Consider the following 20,284-nt stretch of genomic DNA (forward strand, 5'->3'; position numbering starts at 1 on the left):
TGTTTGGTAATATGTTGAATCACTTACTCCCTTAACCCATTCTGTGCCAAGGACATAACAGTTATGTCCTCCGACACAGTGGCCATGTGCGGACAATGTAACCGTTCCATTCTCTGCACACATCCAGGAAATCGCTCTGCTGTTTACAGCAGAGGGATTTTTATTTTTTATTTTTCAGCCCCGTGAGCAGGGAAAGAGATTCCCCTGCCACCCAAGGCTTTTTTTTGTGTAATTATGATCGGCGTCCAAGGTGCGCTGACGTCATTACATTGAAAGTGAAACAAGCTGATTGGCTCATTGGAAATGAAATGGCTGCTTTCAGTGGAAAAATGTACTGCGTCTATGTTGGGTTTTGGGCTGTTCCTGTCACGGGCACTAGGTCTACCCACACAAATGAGGTACCATTTGTATCGGGAGACTTGGGCAAATGCCGGGTGAAAGGAAGTTTGTGGCTCCCTGCAGTTTCTAGAAGTTTCCATCACAGAAATGTGAGGAAAATGTGGTTTTATAGTTATAGTTTGATGCTCGCAAAGGATTCTGGGTAATACAATGTGGTGGGAGCCACACCAGTCAGCCCATCCTGGATAGCCCTATGTTGGCTAGGTTTCCCTACGTACTAGCTGAACTAGGGTCCAAAATCTAAGGGAACAAAAATGGTAGAACAAGTCCTATTACCAACTGTCTGAAGCCAGGGAGGCTTTCCCTGCATGACCAAGTCCAGGAGTTCTGACTGATCTTACTGTACTACCAAGAGCTTGGGACGAGGGTCCTGGGGACTGGGTCCTGGGTCCTGAGTCCTGGGGCCTGGGAACTGTGTACTGGGGCCTGGGTCATGATTCCTGGTGCCTAGGTCCCGGGGCCTGGATCCTGGGTCTAGGGGCCTGGGTTGCAGTGCCTGGGTCACAGTGCTTGGGTCACGGTACCTGGGTCCCAGGACCTCGGCCTTGGACCTGGGTCTAGGTGCCTAGGTCTTGGGCGATGGGGCTGGGGATCTGGTGCATCGGTCATGGGTATGGGGCCTGCTACCTGGACAAAGGGCTGTGAGCTGGTTCCTGGGTCCTGGGTCCTGGGGACCAGGTCCCAGGTCCCTGGAACTGAGTTCTGGGTCCTGAGTCCTGGGGACTGGGGCCTGGGTCATGGCTCCTGGGCCAAGGCTCCCTAGTCCTTGGTCCCGGGTCCTGGTCCTAGGACCTGTGTCCTGATGCTTGGGTCTCTGTCTTGGGGATAGGTACCAGGGCTTGGGCTTTTGTCCTGGGCTATCCGGTCCCCTGTTTCACCTGTGTGTTAAGGTGCCTGTAGGCCCCGGCGCGGAGCTCTATCCGGGCCCCTCTTGCAGCCCTGTGCCTGAGGCTCAGGTGGGGCTCCAAGCACCCAGATGACAGGGTCCCCAAACCTGGCCAACTGGTCACATGCCATGTTTTCCAATGGGGCGACCAGTTTGCCTGCCTGCCCTGGAAGTCCAGATGAGGGCTCAGTTGCTTTATTGAGCCCAACCCAGGCTCCAGGAGTTCTGGGTCGTTCACGCCTTTGGTTCCCTCCGTTACTCAGTGCACAAATGAGGGGGTAGCTTTCCTCCAGATTACTAGGGACAGGGTACACTGTACCACCTTGTGGTCTGGCGGTTCTCAGACAGATGGCCACATCTGGGGCACCTATGGGTCCTGGGGTGAGGGGGGTCCCTTCATTCTGGGCTCTGTCTTCCCACACATCAGGTGGCAAAATGCCCAAGACGGAGTTCCTCATGCCTGGGTCCAGGAGCTCTGCATGGGGCTCCGGTGGGACCTATGTTTGGAGCTCCCCATCATTATTATTATTATTATCATTATTATTTAAAATTGTATATAGCGCGCAGTTACCCTTGGGCATCCCAGCGCTTATCCAGACACCATCAGCTAATAAAAACGGCCAGATTAGTGCACTCAATTAGGAAACAGATAGGTTTTAAGACATTTGCGAAAACGCAGTGTGCAAGGCTCGGCGCGCAATTTTAAAGGGAGCGAATTCCACAGCTTCGCCGTGTTAACTGAGAATCTTCTCCCGCCAGTGCGGGCCCTTTTAACTCTGGGGACTAAAAGAAGGTGTTTTTGGTCAGAGCGCAACGTTCTGCTCGCTTTATAGGGGACCGCTAAATTCTTCAGTATTGGGGGGCCTTTCCCCTGAAGGATTTTATGGGCTGTACAGAGTGCTTTAAATTTGACTCTCTCCCGCACTGGGAGCCAGTGCAGCGCCTTTAGGGCAGGTCTGGCTGACTGCGTCCTAGGAATGCCCATGAGCAGCCTTGCCGCCGCATTTTGTACCTGCTGGAGTTTATTAAGAGTGGATTCAGGAGCGCCCAAAAAGATGGCATTACTGTAATCCTATCTAGATGTGATCAGCCCCTGAATCAGCAGCTTCCTTGATGTTACAGGGAGAAGAGGGAAAATTTTACGGGCAGACCGTAACAGGGCGAAGCACACTCCTGCAGTTTTCTTAGCTTGGGTCCTAAATGACAAGTCTTGCTCTACCCAGACTCCCAAACAAAACAGGTGATGGACAGAATGTGAATAAATGTCACACATTCACCCCAGTCCAAAGATCTGGGCCCAAATCCATCGTTTTTTTGCACTCCACACCACCCTGGGTTAGACAATGGCGATATGCAAATCAGCTCTGACCCTGTGCCCCATGGGAACAGTCCAGTCCGAACTACAAAAGCCATGCCCTTCCCAGAACGGAATCAAGCATCCGAGGACCGGACCGGTTTCGAGGTAACACCTCTCATCAGCCCGGCTAGCTTGACTCCAGTGGTGTGGAGTGCATGGGACCCACGTCTGAGCATCCCCAGCGCACTTATGGCGGCAATTGCAAACAAAGCAGGTGATGGACAGAATGTGGATCAATGTCACACATTCACCCCAGTCCAAAGATCTGGGCCCAAATCCATCGTTTTTTTGCACTCCACACCACCCTGGGTTAGACAATGGCGATATGCAAATCAGCTCTGACCCTGTGCCCCATGGGAACAGTCCAGTCCGAACTGCAAAAGCCATGTCCTTCCCAGAACGGAATCAAGCATCCGAGGACCGGACCGGTTTCGAGGTAACACCTCTCATCAGCCCGGCTAGCTTGACTCCAGTGGTGTGGAGTGCCTGGGACCCACGTCTGAGCATCCCCAGCGCACTTATGGCGGCAATTGCAAACAAAACAGGTGATGGACAGAATGTGGATCAATGTCACACATTCACCCCAGTCCAAAGATCTGGGCCATAATCCATCGTTTTTTTGCACTCCACACCACCCTGGGTTAGACAATGGCGATATGCAAATCAGCTCTGACCCTGTGCCCCATGGGAACAGTCAAGTCCGAACTACAAAAGCCATGTCCTTCCCAGAACGGAATCAAGCATCCGAGGACCGGACCGGTTTCGAGGTAACACCTCTCATCAGCCCGGCTAGCTTGACTCCAGTGGTGTGGAGTGCCTGGGACCCACGTCTGAGCATCCCCAGCGCACTTATGGCGGCAATTGCAAACAAAACAGGTGATGGACAGAATGTGGATCAATGTCACACATTCACCCCAGTCCAAAGATCTGGGCCCAAATCCATCGTTTTTTTGCACTCCACACCACCCTGGGTTAGACAATAGCGATATGCAAATCAGCTCTGACCCTGTGCCCCATGGGAACAGTCCAGTCCGAACTACAAAAGCTGTGTCCTTCCCAGAACGGAATCAAGCATCCGAGGACCGGACCGGTTTCGAGGTAACACCTCTCATCAGCCCGGCTAGCTTGACTCCAGTGCTGTGGAGAGCCTGGGACCCACGTCTGAGCATCCTCAGCGCACTTATGGCGGCAATTGCAAACAAAACAGGTGATGGACAGAATGTGGATCAATGTCACACATTCACCCCAGTCCAAAGATCTGGGCCCAAATCCATCGTTTTTTTGCACTCCACACCACCCTGGGTTAGACAATGGCGATATGCAAATCAGCTCAGACCCTGTGCCCCATGGGAACAGTCCAGTCTGAACTACAAAAGCCATTTCCTTCCCAGAACGGAATCAAGCATCCGAGGACCGGACCGGTTTCGAGGTAACACCTCTTATCAGCCCGGCTAGCTTGACTCCAGTGGTGTGGAGTGCCTGGGACCCACGTCTGAGCATCCCCAGCGCACTTATGGCGGCAAATGTAAACAAAACAGGTGATGGACAGAATGTGGATCAATGTCACACATTCACCCCAGTCCAAAGATCTGGGCCCAAATCCATCGTTTTTTTGCACTCCACACCACCCTGGGTTAGACAATGGCGATATGCAAATCAGCTCTGACCCTGTGCCCCATGGGAACAGTCCAGTCCTAACTACAAAAGCAATGTCCTTCCCAGAACGGAATCAAGCATCCGAGGACCGGACCGGTTTCGAGGTAACACCTCTCATCAGCCCGGCTAGCTTGACTCCAGTGGTGTGGAGTGCCTGGGACCCATGTCTGAGCATCCCCAGCGCACTTATGGCGGCAATTGCAAACAAAACAGGTGATGGACAGAATGTGGATCAATGTCACACATTCACCGCAGTCCAAAGATCTGGGCCCAAATCCATCGTTTTTTTGCACTCGACACCACCCTGGGTTAGACAATGGCGATATGCAAATCAGCTCTGACCCTCCCCATGGGAACAGTCCAGTCCGAACTACAAAAGCCATGTCCTTCCCAGAACGGAATCAAGCATCCGAGGACCGGTTTCGAGGTAAGACCTCTCATCAGCCCGGCTAGCTTGACTCCAGTGGTGTGGAGTGCCTGGGACCCACGTCTGAGCATCCCCAGCGCACTTATGGCGGCAATTGCAAACAAAACAGGTGATGGACAGAATGTGGATCAATGTCACACATTCACCCCAGTCCAAAGATCTGGGCCCAAATCCATCGTTTTTTTGCACTCCACACCACCCTGGGTTAGACAATGGCGATATGCAAATCAGCTCTGACCCTGTGCCCCATGGGAACAGTCCAGTCCGAACTACAAAAGCCGTGTCCTTCCCAGAACGGAATCAAGCATCCGAGGACCGGACCGGTTTCGAGGTAACACCTCTCATCAGCCCGGCTAGCTTGACTCCAGTGGTGTGGAGAGCCTGGGACCCACGTCTGAGCATCCTCAGCGCACTTATGGCGGCAATTGCAAACAAAACAGGTGATGGACAGAATGTGGATCAATGTCACACATTCACCCCAGTCCAAAGATCTGGGCCCAAATCCATCGTTTTTTTGCACTCCACACCACCCTGGGTTAGACAATGGCGATATGCAAATCAGCTCAGACCCTGTGCCCCATGGGAACAGTCCAGTCTGAACTACAAAAGCCATGTCCTTCCCAGAACGGAATCAAGCATCCGAGGACCGGACCGGTTTCGAGGTAACACCTCTTATTAGCCCGGCTAGCTTGACTCCAGTGGTGTGGAGTGCCTGGGACCCGCGTCTGAGCATCCCCAGCGCACTTATGGCGGCAATTGTAAACAAAACAGGTGATGGACAGAATGTGGATCAATGTCACACATTCACCCCAGTCCAAAGATCTGGGCCCAAATCCATCGTTTTTTTGCACTCCACACCACCCTGGGTTAGACAATGGCGATATGCAAATCAGCTCTGACCCTGTGCCCCATGGGAACAGTCCAGTCCTAACTACAAAAGCAATGTCCTTCCCAGAACGGAATCAAGCATCCGAGGACCGGACCGGTTTCGAGGTAACACCTCTCATCAGCCCGGCTAGCTTGACTCCAGTGGTGTGGAGTGCCTGGGACCCATGTCTGAGCATCCCCAGCGCACTTATGGCGGCAATTGCAAACAAAACAGGTGATGGACAGAATGTGGATCAATGTCACACATTCACCGCAGTCCAAAGATCTGGGCCCAAATCCATCGTTTTTTTGCACTCTACACCACCCTGGGTTAGACAATGGCGATATGCAAATCAGCTCTGACCCTCCCCATGGGAACAGTCCAGTCCGAACTACAAAAGCCATGTCCTTCCCAGAACGGAATCAAGCATCCGAGGACCGGTTTCGAGGTAAGACCTCTCATCAGCCCGGCTAGCTTGACTCCAGTGGTGTGGAGTGCCTGGGACCCACGTCTGAGCATCCCCAGCGCACTTATGGCGGCAATTGCAAACAAAACAGGTGATGGACAGAATGTGGATCAATGTCACACATTCACCCCAGTCCAAAGATCTGGGCCCAAATCCATCGTTTTTTTGCACTCCACACCACCCTGGGTTAGACAATGGCGATATGCAAATCAGCTCTGACCCTGTGCCCCATGGGAACAGTCCAGTCCGAAGTACAAAAGCCATGTCCTTCCCAGAACGGAAAAAAGCATCCGAGGGCCGGACCGGTTTCGAGGTAACACCTCTCATCAGCCCGGCTAGCTTGACTCCAGTGGTGTTGAGTGCCTGGGACCCACGTATGAGCATCCCCAGCGCACTTATGGCGGCAATTGCAAACAAAACAGGTGATGGACAGAATGTGGATCAATGTCACACCTTCATCCCAGTCCAAAGATCTGGGCCCAAATCCATCGTTTTTTTGCACTCCACACCACCCTGGGTTAGACAATGGCGATATGCAAATCAGCTCTGACCCTGTGCCCCATGGGAACAGTCCAGTCCGAACTACAAAAGCCATGTCCTTCCCAGAACGGAATCAAACATCCGAGGACTGGACCGGTTTCGAGGTAACACCTCTCATCAGCCCGGCTAGCTTGACTTCAGTGGTGTGGAGTGCCTGGGACCCACGTCTGAGCATCCCCAGCGCACTTATGGCGGCAATTGCAAACAAAACAGGTGATGGACAGAATGTGGATCAATGTCACACATTCACTCCAGTCCAAAGATCTGGGCCCAAATCCATCGTTTTTTTGCACTCCACACCACCCTGGGTTAGACATTGGCGATATGCAAATCAGCTCTGACCCTGTGCCCCAATGGAACAGTCCAGTCCGAACTACAAAAGCCATGTCCTTCCCAGAACGGAATCAAGCATCCGAGGACCGGACCGAATTCGAGGTAACACCTCTCATCAGCCCGGCTAGCTTGACTCCAGTGGTGTGGAGTGCCTGGGATCCACGTCTGAGCATCCCCAGCGCACTTATGGCGGCAATTGCAAACAAAACAGGTGATGGACAGAATGTGGATCAATGTCACACATTCACCCCAGTCCAAAGATCTGGGCCCAAATCCTCGTTTTTTTGCACTCCACACCACCCTGGGTTAGACAATGGCGATATGCAAATCAGCTCTGACCCTGTGCCCAATGGGAACAGTCCAGTCCGAACTACAAAAGTCATGTCATTCCCAGAACGGAATCAAGCATCCGAGGACCGGACCGGTTTCGAGGTAACACCTCTCATCAGCCCGGCTAGCTTGACTCCAGTGGTGAGGAGAGCCTGGGACCCTCGTCTGAGCATCCTCAGCGCACTTATGGCGGCAATTGCAAACAAAACAGGTGATGGACAGAATGTGGATCAATGTCACACATTCACCCCAGTCCAAAGATCTGGGCCCAAATCCATCGTTTTTTTGCACTCCACACCACCCTGGGTTAGACAATGGCGATATGCAAATCAGCTCAGACCCTGTGCCCCATGGGAACAGTCCAGTCTGAACTACAAAAGCCATGTCCTTCCCAGAACGGAATCAAGCATCCGAGGACCGGACCGGTTTCGAGGTAACACCTCTTATCAGCCCGTCTAGCTTGACTCCAGTGGTGTGGAGTGCCTGGGACCCGCGTCTGAGCATCCCCAGCGCACTTATGGCGGCAATTGTAAACAAAACAGGTGATGGACACAATGTGGATCAATGTCACACATTCACCCCAGTCCAAAGATCTGGGCCCAAATCCATCATTTTTTTGCACTCCACACCACCCTGGGTTAGACAATGGCGATATGCAAATCAGCTCTGACCCTGTGCCCCATGGGAACAGTCCAGTCCTAACTACAAAAGCAATGTCCTTCCCAGAACGGAATCAAGCATCCGAGGACCGGACCGGTTTCAAGGTAATACCTCTCATCAGCCCGGCTAGCTTGACTCCAGTGGTGTGGAGTGCCTGGGACCCATGTCTGAGCATCCCCAGCGCACTTATGGCGGCAATTGCAAACAAAACAGGTGATGGACAGAATGTGGATCAATGTCACACATTCACCGCAGTCCAAAGATCTGGGCCCAAATCCATCGTTTTTTTGCACTCGACACCACCCTGGGTTAGACAATGGCGATATGCAAATCAGCTCTGACCCTCCCCATGGGAACAGTCCAGTCCGAACTACAAAAGCCATGTCCTTCCCAGAACGGAATCAAGCATCCGAGGACCGGTTTCGAGGTAAGACCTCTCATCAGCCCGGCTAGCTTGACTCCAGTGGTGTGGAGTGCCTGGGACCCACGTCTGAGCATCCCCAGCGCACTTATGGCGGCAATTGCAAACAAAACAGGTGATGGACAGAATGTGGATCAATGTCACACATTCACCCCAGTCCAAAGATCTGGGCCCAAATCCATCGTTTTTTTGCACTCCACACCACCCTGGGTTAGACAATGGCGATATGCAAATCAGCTCTGACCCTGTGCCCCATGGGAACAGTCCAGTCCGAAGTACAAAACCCATGTCCTTCCCAGAACGGAAAAAAGCATCCGAGGGCCGGACCGGTTTCGAGGTAACACCTCTCATCAGCCCGGCTAGCTTGACTCCAGTGGTGTTGAGTGCCTGGGACCCACGTATGAGCATCCCCAGCGCACTTATTGCGGCAATTGCAAACAAAACAGGTGATGGACAGAATGTGGATCAATGTCACACATTCACCTCAGTCCAAAGATCTGGGCCCAAATTCATTGTTTTTTTGCACTCCACACCACCCTGGGTTAGACAATGGCGATATGCAAATCAGCTCTGACCCTGTGCCCCATGGGAACAGTCCAGTCCGAACTACAAAAGCCATGTCCTTCCCAGAACGGAATCAAACATCCGAGGACTGGACCGGTTTCGAGGTAACACCTCTCATCAGCCCGGCTAGCTTGACTTCAGTGGTGTGGAGTGCCTGGGACCCACGTCTGAGCATCCCCAGCGCACTTATGGCGGCAATTGCAAACAAAACAGGTGATGGACAGAATGTGGATCAATGTCACACATTCACCCCAGTCCAAAGATCTGGGCCCAAATCCATCATTTTTTTGCACTCCACACCACCCTGGGTTAGACATTGGCGATATGCAAATCAGCTCTGACCCTGTGCCCCAATGGAACAGTCCAGTCCGAACTACAAAAGCCATGTTTTTCCCAGAACGGAATCAAGCATCCGAGGACCGGACCGGTTTCGAGGTAACACCTCTCATCAGCCCGGCTAGCTTGACTCCAGTGGTGTGGAGTGCCTGGGATCCACGTCTGAGCATCCCCAGCGCACTTATGGCGGCAATTGCAAACTAAACAGGTGATGGACAGAATGTGGATCAATGTCACACATTCACCCCAGTCCAAAGATCTGGGCCCAAATCCTCGTTTTTTTGCACTCCACACCACCCTGGGTTAGACAATGGCGATATGCAAATCAGCTCTGACCCTGTGCCCAATGGGAACAGTCCAGTCCGAACTACAAAAGCCATGTCATTCCCAGAACGGAATCAAGCATCCGAGGACCGTACCGGTTTCGAGGTAACACCTCTCATCAGCCCGGCTAGCATGACTCCAGTGGTGTGGAGTGCCTGGTAACTACGTCTGAGCATCCCCAGCGCACTTATGGCGGCAATTGCAAACAAAACAGGTGATGGACAGAATGTGGATCAATGTCACACATTCACCCCAGTCCAAAGATCTGGGCCCAAATCCATCGTTTTTTTGCACTCCACACCACCCTGGGTTAGACAATGGCGATATGCAAATCAGCTCTGACCCTGTGCCCCATTGGAACAGTCCAGTTCGAACTACAAAAGCCATATCCTTCCCAGAACGGAATCAAGCATCCGAGGACCGGACCGGTTTCGAGGTAACACCTCTCATCAGCCCGGCTAGCTTGACTCCAGTGGTGTGGAGTGCCTGGGACCCACGTCTGAGCATCCCCAGCGCACTTATGGCGGCAATTGCAAACAAAACAGGTGATGGACAGAATGTGGATCAATGTCACACATTCACCCCAGTCCAAAGATCTGGGCCCAAATCCATCGTTTTTTTGCACTCCACACCACCCTGGGTTAGACAATGGCTATATGCAAATCAGCTCTGACCCTGTGCCTCATGGGAACAGTCCAGTCCGAACTACAAAAGCCATGTCCTTCCCAGAACGGAATCAAGCATCCGAGGACTGGACCGGTTTCGAGGTAACACCTCTCATTATCCCGGCTAGCTTGACTCCAGTGGTGTGGAGTGCCTGGGCCCCACGTCTGAGCATCCCCAGCGCACTTATGGCGGCAATTGCAAACAAAACAGGTGATGGACAGAATGTGGATCAATGTCACACATTCACCCCAGTCCAAAGATCTGGGCCCAAATCCATCGTTTTTTTTGCACTCCACACCACCCTGGGTTAGACAATGGCGATATGCAAATCAGCTCTGACCCTGTGCCCCATGGGAACAGTCCAGTCCGAACTACAAAAGCCATGTCCTTCCCAGAACGGAATCAAGCATCCGAGGACCGGACCGGTTTCGAGGTAACACCTCTCATCAGCCCGGCTAGCTTGACTCCAGTGGTGTGGAGTGCCTGGGACCCACGTCTGAGCATCCCCAGCGCACTTATGGCAGCAATTGCAAACAAAACAGGTGATGCACAGAATGTGGATCAATGTCACACATTCACCCCAGTCCAAAGATCTGGGCCCAAATCCATAGTTTTTTTGCACTCCACACCACCCTGGGTTAGACAATGGCGATATGCAAATCAGCTCTGACCCTGTGCCCCATGGGAACAGTCCAGTCCGAACTACAAAAGCCATGTCCTTCCCAGAACGGAATCAAGCATCCGAGGACCGGACCGGTTTCGAGGTAACACCTCTCATCAGCCCGGCTAGCTTGACTTCAGTGGTGTGGAGTGCCTGGGACCCACGTCTGAGCATCCCCAGCGCACTTATGGCGGCAATTGCAAACAAAACAGGTGATGGACAGAATGTGGATCAATGTCACACATTCACCCCAGTCCAAAGATCTGGGCCCAAATCCATCGTTTTTTTGCACTCCACACCACCCTGGGTTAGACATAGGCGATATGCAAATCAGCTCTGACCCTGTGCCCCATGGGAACAGTCCAGTCCGAACTACAAAAGCCATGTCCTTCCCAGAACGGAATCAAGCATCCGAGGACCGGACCGGTTTCGAGGTAACATCTCTCATCAGCCCGGCTAGCTTGACTCCAGTGGTGTGGAGTGCCTGGGATCCACGTCTGAGCATCCCCAGCGCACTTATGGCGGCAATTGCAAACAAAACAGGTAAAGGACAGAATGTGGATCAATGTCACACATTCACCCCAGTCCAAAGATCTGGGCCCAAATCCATCGTTTGTTTGCACTCCACACTACCCTGGGTTAGACAATGGCGATATGCAAATCAGCTCTGACCCTGTGCCCCATGGGAACAGTCCAGTTCGAACTACAAAAGCCATATCCTTCCCAGAACGGAATCAAGCATCCGAGGACCGGACCGGTTTCGAGGTAACACCTCTCATCAGCCCGGCTAGCTTGACTCCAGTGGTGTGGAGTGCCTGGGACCCACGTCTGAGCATCCCCAGCGCACTTATGGCGGCAATTGCAAACAAAACAGGTGATGGAAAGAATGTTGATCAATGTCACACATTCACCCCAGTCCAAAGATCTGGGCCCAAATCCATCGTTTTTTTGCACTCCACACCACCCTGGGTTAGACATAGGCGATATGCAAATCAGCTCTGACCCTGTGCCCCATGGGAACAGTCCAGTCCGAACTACAAAAGCCATGTCCTTCCCAGAACGGAATCAAGCATCCGAGGACCGGACCGGTTTCGAGGTAACATCTCTCATCAGCCCGGCTAGCTTGACTCCAGTGGTGTGGAGTGCCTGGGATCCACGTCTGAGCATCCCCAGCGCACTTATGGCGGCAATTGCAAACAAAACAGGTAAAGGACAGAATGTGGATCAATGTCACACATTCACCCCAGTCCAAAGATCTGGGCCCAAATCCATCGTTTGTTTGCACTCCACACTACCCTGGGTTAGACAATGGCGATATGCAAATCAGCTCTGACCCTGTGCCCCATGGGAACAGTCCAGTTCGAACTACAAAAGCCATATCCTTCCCAGAACGGAATCAAGCATCCGAGGACCGGACCGGTTTCGAGGTAACACCTCTCATCAGCCCGGCTAGCTTGACTCCAGTGGTGTGGAGTGCCTGGGACCCACGTCTGAGCATCCCCAGCGCACTTATGGCGGCAATTGCAAACAAAACAGGTGATGGACAGAATGTTGATCAATGTCACACATTCACCCCAGTCCAAAGATCTGGGCCCAAATCCATCGTTTTTTTGCACTCCACACCACCCTGGGTTAGACAATGGCTATATGCAAATCAGCTCTGACCCTGTGCCTCATGGGAACAGTCCAGTCCGAACTACAAAAGCCATGTCCTTCCCAGAACGGAATCAAGCATCCGAGGACTGGACCAGTTTCGAGGTAACACCTCTCATTATCCCGGCTAGCTTGACTCCAGTGGTGTGGAGTGCCTGGGCCCCACGTCTGAGCATCCCCAGCGCACTTATGGCGGCAATTGCAAACAAAACAGGTGATGGACAGAATGTGGATCAATGTCACACATTCACCCCAGTCCAAAGATCTGGGCCCAAATCCATTGTTTTTTTGCACTCCACACCACCCTGGGTTAGACAATGGCGATATGCAAATCAGCTCTGACCCTGTGCCCCATGGGAACAGTCCAGTCCGAACTACAAAAGCCATGTCCTTCCCAGAACGGAATCAAGCATCCGAGGACCGGACCGGTTTCGAGGTAACACCTCTCATCAGCCCGGCTAGCTTGACTCCAGTGGTGTGGAGTGCCTGGGACCCACGTCTGAGCATCCCCAGCGCACTTATGGCGGCAATTGCAAACAAAACAGGTGATGGACAGAATGTGGATCAATCTCACACATTCACCCCAGTCCAAAGATCTGGGCCCAAATCCATCGTTTTTTTGCACTCCACACCACCCTGGGTTAGACAATGGCGATATGCAAATCAGCTCTGACCCTGTGCCCCATGGGAACAGTCCAGTCCGAACTACAAAAGCCATGTCCTTCCCAGAACGGAATCAAGCATCCGAGGACCGGACCGGTTTCGAGGTAACACCTCTCATCAGCCCGGCTAGCTTGACTCCAGTGGTGTGGAGTGCCTGGGACCCACGTCTGAGCATCCCCAGCGCACTTATGGCGGCATTTGCAAACAAAACAGGTGATGCACAGAATGTGGATCAATGTCACACATTCACCCCAGTCCAAAGATCTGGGCCCGAATCCATAGTTTTTTTGCACTCCACACCACCCTGGGTTAGACAATGGCGATATGCAAATCAGCTCTGACCCTGTGCCCCATGGGAACAGTCCAGTCCGACCTACAAAAGCCATGTCCTTCCCAGAACGGAATCAAGCATCCGAGGACCGGACCGGTTTCGAGGTAACACCTCTCATCAGCCCGGCTAGCTTGACTCCAGTGGTGTGGAGTGCCTGGGACCCACGTCTGAGCATCCCCAGCGCACTTATGGCGGCAATTGCAAACAAAACAGGTGATGGACAGAATGTGGATCAATGTCACACATTCACCCCAGTCCAAAGATCTGGGCCCAAATCCATCGTTTTTTTGCACTCCACACCACCCTGGGTTAGACAATGGCGATATGCAAATCAGCTCTGACCCTGTGCCCCATGGGAACAGTCCAGTCCGAACTACAAAAGCCATGTCCTTCCCAGAACGGAATCAAGCATCCGAGGACCGGACCGGTTTCGAGGTAAGACCTCTCATCAGCCCGGCTAGCTTGACTCCAGTGGTGTGGAGTGCCTGGGACCCACGTCTGAGCATCCCCAGCGCACTTATGGCGGCAATTGCAAACAAAACAGGTGATGGACAGAATGTGGATCAATGTCACACATTCACTGCAGTCCAAAGATCTGGGCCCAAATCCATCGTTTTTTTGCACTCCACACCACCCTGGGTTAGACAATGGCGATATGCAAATCAGCTCTGACCCTGTGCCCCATGGGAACAGTCCAGTCCGAACTACAAAAGCCATGTCCTTCCCAGAACGGAATCAAGCATCCGAGGACCGGACCGGTTTCGAGGTAACATCTCTCATCAGCCCGGCTAGCTTGACTCCAGTGGTGTGGAGTGCCTGGGATCCACGTCTGAGCATCCCCAGCGCACTTATGGCGGCAATTGCAAACAAAACAGGTAAAGGACAGAATGTGGATCAATGTCACACATTCACCCCAGTCCAAAGATCTGGGCCCAAATCCATCGTTTGTTTGCACTCCACACTACCCTGGGTTAGACAATGGCGATATGCAAATCAGCTCTGACCCTGTGCCCCATGGGAACAGTCCAGTTCGAACTACAAAAGCCATATCCTTCCCAGAACGGAATCAAGCATCCGAGGACCGGACCGGTTTCGAGGTAACACCTCTCATCAGCCCGGCTAGCTTGACTCCAGTGGTGTGGAGTGCCTGGGACCCACGTCTGAGCATCCCCAGCGCACTTATGGCGGCAATTGCAAACAAAACAGGTGATGGACAGAATGTTGATCAATGTCACACATTCACCCCAGTCCAAAGATCTGGGCCCAAATCCATCGTTTTTTTGCACTCCACACCACCCTGGGTTAGACAATGGCTATATGCAAATCAGCTCTGACCCTGTGCCTCATGGGAACAGTCCAGTCCGAACTACAAAAGCCATGTCCTTCCCAGAACGGAATCAAGCATCCGAGGACTGGACCAGTTTCGAGGTAACACCTCTCATTATCCCGGCTAGCTTGACTCCAGTGGTGTGGAGTGCCTGGGCCCCACGTCTGAGCATCCCCAGCGCACTTATGGCGGCAATTGCAAACAAAACAGGTGATGGACAGAATGTGGATCAATGTCACACATTCACCCCAGTCCAAAGATCTGGGCCCAAATCCATTGTTTTTTTGCACTCCACACCACCCTGGGTTAGACAATGGCGATATGCAAATCAGCTCTGACCCTGTGCCCCATGGGAACAGTCCAGTCCGAACTACAAAAGCCATGTCCTTCCCAGAACGGAATCAAGCATCCGAGGACCGGACCGGTTTCGAGGTAACACCTCTCATCAGCCCGGCTAGCTTGACTCCAGTGGTGTGGAGTGCCTGGGACCCACGTCTGAGCATCCCCAGCGCACTTATGGCGGCAATTGCAAACAAAACAGGTGATGGACAGAATGTGGATCAATCTCACACATTCACCCCAGTCCAAAGATCTGGGCCCAAATCCATCGTTTTTTTGCACTCCACACCACCCTGGGTTAGACAATGGCGATATGCAAATCAGCTCTGACCCTGTGCCCCATGGGAACAGTCCAGTCCGAACTACAAAAGCCATGTCCTTCCCAGAACGGAATCAAGCATCCGAGGACCGGACCGGTTTCGAGGTAACACCTCTCATCAGCCCGGCTAGCTTGACTCCAGTGGTGTGGAGTGCCTGGGACCCACGTCTGAGCATCCCCAGCGCACTTATGGCGGCATTTGCAAACAAAACAGGTGATGCACAGAATGTGGATCAATGTCACACATTCACCCCAGTCCAAAGATCTGGGCCCGAATCCATAGTTTTTTTGCACTCCACACCACCCTGGGTTAGACAATGGCGATATGCAAATCAGCTCTGACCCTGTGCCCCATGGGAACAGTCCAGTCCGACCTACAAAAGCCATGTCCTTCCCAGAACGGAATCAAGCATCCGAGGACCGGACCGGTTTCGAGGTAACACCTCTCATCAGCCCGGCTAGCTTGACTCCAGTGGTGTGGAGTGCCTGGGACCCACGTCTGAGCATCCCCAGCGCACTTATGGCGGCAATTGCAAACAAAACAGGTGATGGACAGAATGTGGATCAATGTCACACATTCACCCCAGTCCAAAGATCTGGGCCCAAATCCATCGTTTTTTTGCACTCCACACCACCCTGGGTTAGACAATGGCGATATGCAAATCAGCTCTGACCCTCCCCATGGGAACAGTCCAGTCCGAACTACAAAAGCCATGTCCTTCCCAGAACGGAATCAAGCATCCGAGGACCGGTTTCGAGGTAAGACCTCTCATCAGCCCGGCTAGCTTGACTCCAGTGGTGTGGAGTGCCTGGGACCCACGTCTGAGCATCCCCAGCGCACTTATGGCGGCAATTGCAAACAAAACAGGTGATGGACAGAATGTGGATCAATGTCACACATTCACCCCAGTCCAAAGATCTGGGCCCAAATCCATCGTTTTTTTGCACTCCACACCACCCTGGGTTAGACAATGGCGATATGCAAATCAGCTCTGACCCTGTGCCCCATGGGAACAGTCCAGTCCGAAGTACAAAAGCCATGTCCTTCCCAGAACGGAAAAAAGCATCCGAGGGCCGGACCGGTTTCGAGGTAACACCTCTCATCAGCCCGGCTAGCTTGACTCCAGTGGTGTTGAGTGCCTGGGACCCACGTATGAGCATCCCCAGCGCACTTATGGCGGCAATTGCAAACAAAACAGGTGATGGACAGAATGTGGATCAATGTCACACCTTCATCCCAGTCCAAAGATCTGGGCCCAAATCCATCGTTTTTTTGCACTCCACACCACCCTGGGTTAGACAATGGCGATATGCAAATCAGCTCTGACCCTGTGCCCCATGGGAACAGTCCAGTCCGAACTACAAAAGCCATGTCCTTCCCAGAACGGAATCAAACATCCGAGGACTGGACCGGTTTCGAGGTAACACCTCTCATCAGCCCGGCTAGCTTGACTTCAGTGGTGTGGAGTGCCTGGGACCCACGTCTGAGCATCCCCAGCGCACTTATGGCGGCAATTGCAAACAAAACAGGTGATGGACAGAATGTGGATCAATGTCACACATTCACTCCAGTCCAAAGATCTGGGCCCAAATCCATCGTTTTTTTGCACTCCACACCACCCTGGGTTAGACATTGGCGATATGCAAATCAGCTCTGACCCTGTGCCCCAATGGAACAGTCCAGTCCGAACTACAAAAGCCATGTCCTTCCCAGAACGGAATCAAGCATCCGAGGACCGGACCGAATTCGAGGTAACACCTCTCATCAGCCCGGCTAGCTTGACTCCAGTGGTGTGGAGTGCCTGGGATCCACGTCTGAGCATCCCCAGCGCACTTATGGCGGCAATTGCAAACAAAACAGGTGATGGACAGAATGTGGATCAATGTCACACATTCACCCCAGTCCAAAGATCTGGGCCCAAATCCTCGTTTTTTTGCACTCCACACCACCCTGGGTTAGACAATGGCGATATGCAAATCAGCTCTGACCCTGTGCCCAATGGGAACAGTCCAGTCCGAACTACAAAAGTCATGTCATTCCCAGAACGGAATCAAGCATCCGAGGACCGGACCGGTTTCGAGGTAACACCTCTCATCAGCCCGGCTAGCTTGACTCCAGTGGTGAGGAGAGCCTGGGACCCTCGTCTGAGCATCCTCAGCGCACTTATGGCGGCAATTGCAAACAAAACAGGTGATGGACAGAATGTGGATCAATGTCACACATTCACCCCAGTCCAAAGATCTGGGCCCAAATCCATCGTTTTTTTGCACTCCACACCACCCTGGGTTAGACAATGGCGATATGCAAATCAGCTCAGACCCTGTGCCCCATGGGAACAGTCCAGTCTGAACTACAAAAGCCATGTCCTTCCCAGAACGGAATCAAGCATCCGAGGACCGGACCGGTTTCGAGGTAACACCTCTTATCAGCCCGTCTAGCTTGACTCCAGTGGTGTGGAGTGCCTGGGACCCGCGTCTGAGCATCCCCAGCGCACTTATGGCGGCAATTGTAAACAAAACAGGTGATGGACACAATGTGGATCAATGTCACACATTCACCCCAGTCCAAAGATCTGGGCCCAAATCCATCATTTTTTTGCACTCCACACCACCCTGGGTTAGACAATGGCGATATGCAAATCAGCTCTGACCCTGTGCCCCATGGGAACAGTCCAGTCCTAACTACAAAAGCAATGTCCTTCCCAGAACGGAATCAAGCATCCGAGGACCGGACCGGTTTCAAGGTAATACCTCTCATCAGCCCGGCTAGCTTGACTCCAGTGGTGTGGAGTGCCTGGGACCCATGTCTGAGCATCCCCAGCGCACTTATGGCGGCAATTGCAAACAAAACAGGTGATGGACAGAATGTGGATCAATGTCACACATTCACCGCAGTCCAAAGATCTGGGCCCAAATCCATCGTTTTTTTGCACTCGACACCACCCTGGGTTAGACAATGGCGATATGCAAATCAGCTCTGACCCTCCCCATGGGAACAGTCCAGTCCGAACTACAAAAGCCATGTCCTTCCCAGAACGGAATCAAGCATCCGAGGACCGGTTTCGAGGTAAGACCTCTCATCAGCCCGGCTAGCTTGACTCCAGTGGTGTGGAGTGCCTGGGACCCACGTCTGAGCATCCCCAGCGCACTTATGGCGGCAATTGCAAACAAAACAGGTGATGGACAGAATGTGGATCAATGTCACACATTCACCCCAGTCCAAAGATCTGGGCCCAAATCCATCGTTTTTTTGCACTCCACACCACCCTGGGTTAGACAATGGCGATATGCAAATCAGCTCTGACCCTGTGCCCCATGGGAACAGTCCAGTCCGAAGTACAAAACCCATGTCCTTCCCAGAACGGAAAAAAGCATCCGAGGGCCGGACCGGTTTCGAGGTAACACCTCTCATCAGCCCGGCTAGCTTGACTCCAGTGGTGTTGAGTGCCTGGGACCCACGTATGAGCATCCCCAGCGCACTTATTGCGGCAATTGCAAACAAAACAGGTGATGGACAGAATGTGGATCAATGTCACACATTCACCTCAGTCCAAAGATCTGGGCCCAAATCCATTGTTTTTTTGCACTCCACACCACCCTGGGTTAGACAATGGCGATATGCAAATCAGCTCTGACCCTGTGCCCCATGGGAACAGTCCAGTCCGAACTACAAAAGCCATGTCCTTCCCAGAACGGAATCAAACATCCGAGGACTGGACCGGTTTCGAGGTAACACCTCTCATCAGCCCGGCTAGCTTGACTTCAGTGGTGTGGAGTGCCTGGGACCCACGTCTGAGCATCCCCAGCGCACTTATGGCGGCAATTGCAAACAAAACAGGTGATGGACAGAATGTGGATCAATGTCACACATTCACCCCAGTCCAAAGATCTGGGCCCAAATCCATCATTTTTTTGCACTCCACACCACCCTGGGTTAGACATTGGCGATATGCAAATCAGCTCTGACCCTGTGCCCCAATGGAACAGTCCAGTCCGAACTACAAAAGCCATGTTTTTCCCAGAACGGAATCAAGCATCCGAGGACCGGACCGGTTTCGAGGTAACACCTCTCATCAGCCCGGCTAGCTTGACTCCAGTGGTGTGGAGTGCCTGGGATCCACGTCTGAGCATCCCCAGCGCACTTATGGCGGCAATTGCAAACTAAACAGGTGATGGACAGAATGTGGATCAATGTCACACATTCACCCCAGTCCAAAGATCTGGGCCCAAATCCTCGTTTTTTTGCACTCCACACCACCCTGGGTTAGACAATGGCGATATGCAAATCAGCTCTGACCCTGTGCCCAATGGGAACAGTCCAGTCCGAACTACAAAAGCCATGTCATTCCCAGAACGGAATCAAGCATCCGAGGACCGTACCGGTTTCGAGGTAACACCTCTCATCAGCCCGGCTAGCATGACTCCAGTGGTGTGGAGTGCCTGGTAACTACGTCTGAGCATCCCCAGCGCACTTATGGCGGCAATTGCAAACAAAACAGGTGATGGACAGAATGTGGATCAATGTCACACATTCACCCCAGTCCAAAGATCTGGGCCCAAATCCATCGTTTTTTTGCACTCCACACCACCCTGGGTTAGACAATGGCGATATGCAAATCAGCTCTGACCCTGTGCCCCATTGGAACAGTCCAGTTCGAACTACAAAAGCCATATCCTTCCCAGAACGGAATCAAGCATCCGAGGACCGGACCGGTTTCGAGGTAACACCTCTCATCAGCCCGGCTAGCTTGACTCCAG

The sequence above is a fragment of the Lissotriton vulgaris genome, chromosome 4_1 (genome assembly GCF_964263255.1).
Source record: "Lissotriton vulgaris chromosome 4_1, aLisVul1.2, whole genome shotgun sequence".
Lineage (NCBI taxonomy): Eukaryota > Metazoa > Chordata > Amphibia > Caudata > Salamandridae > Lissotriton > Lissotriton vulgaris.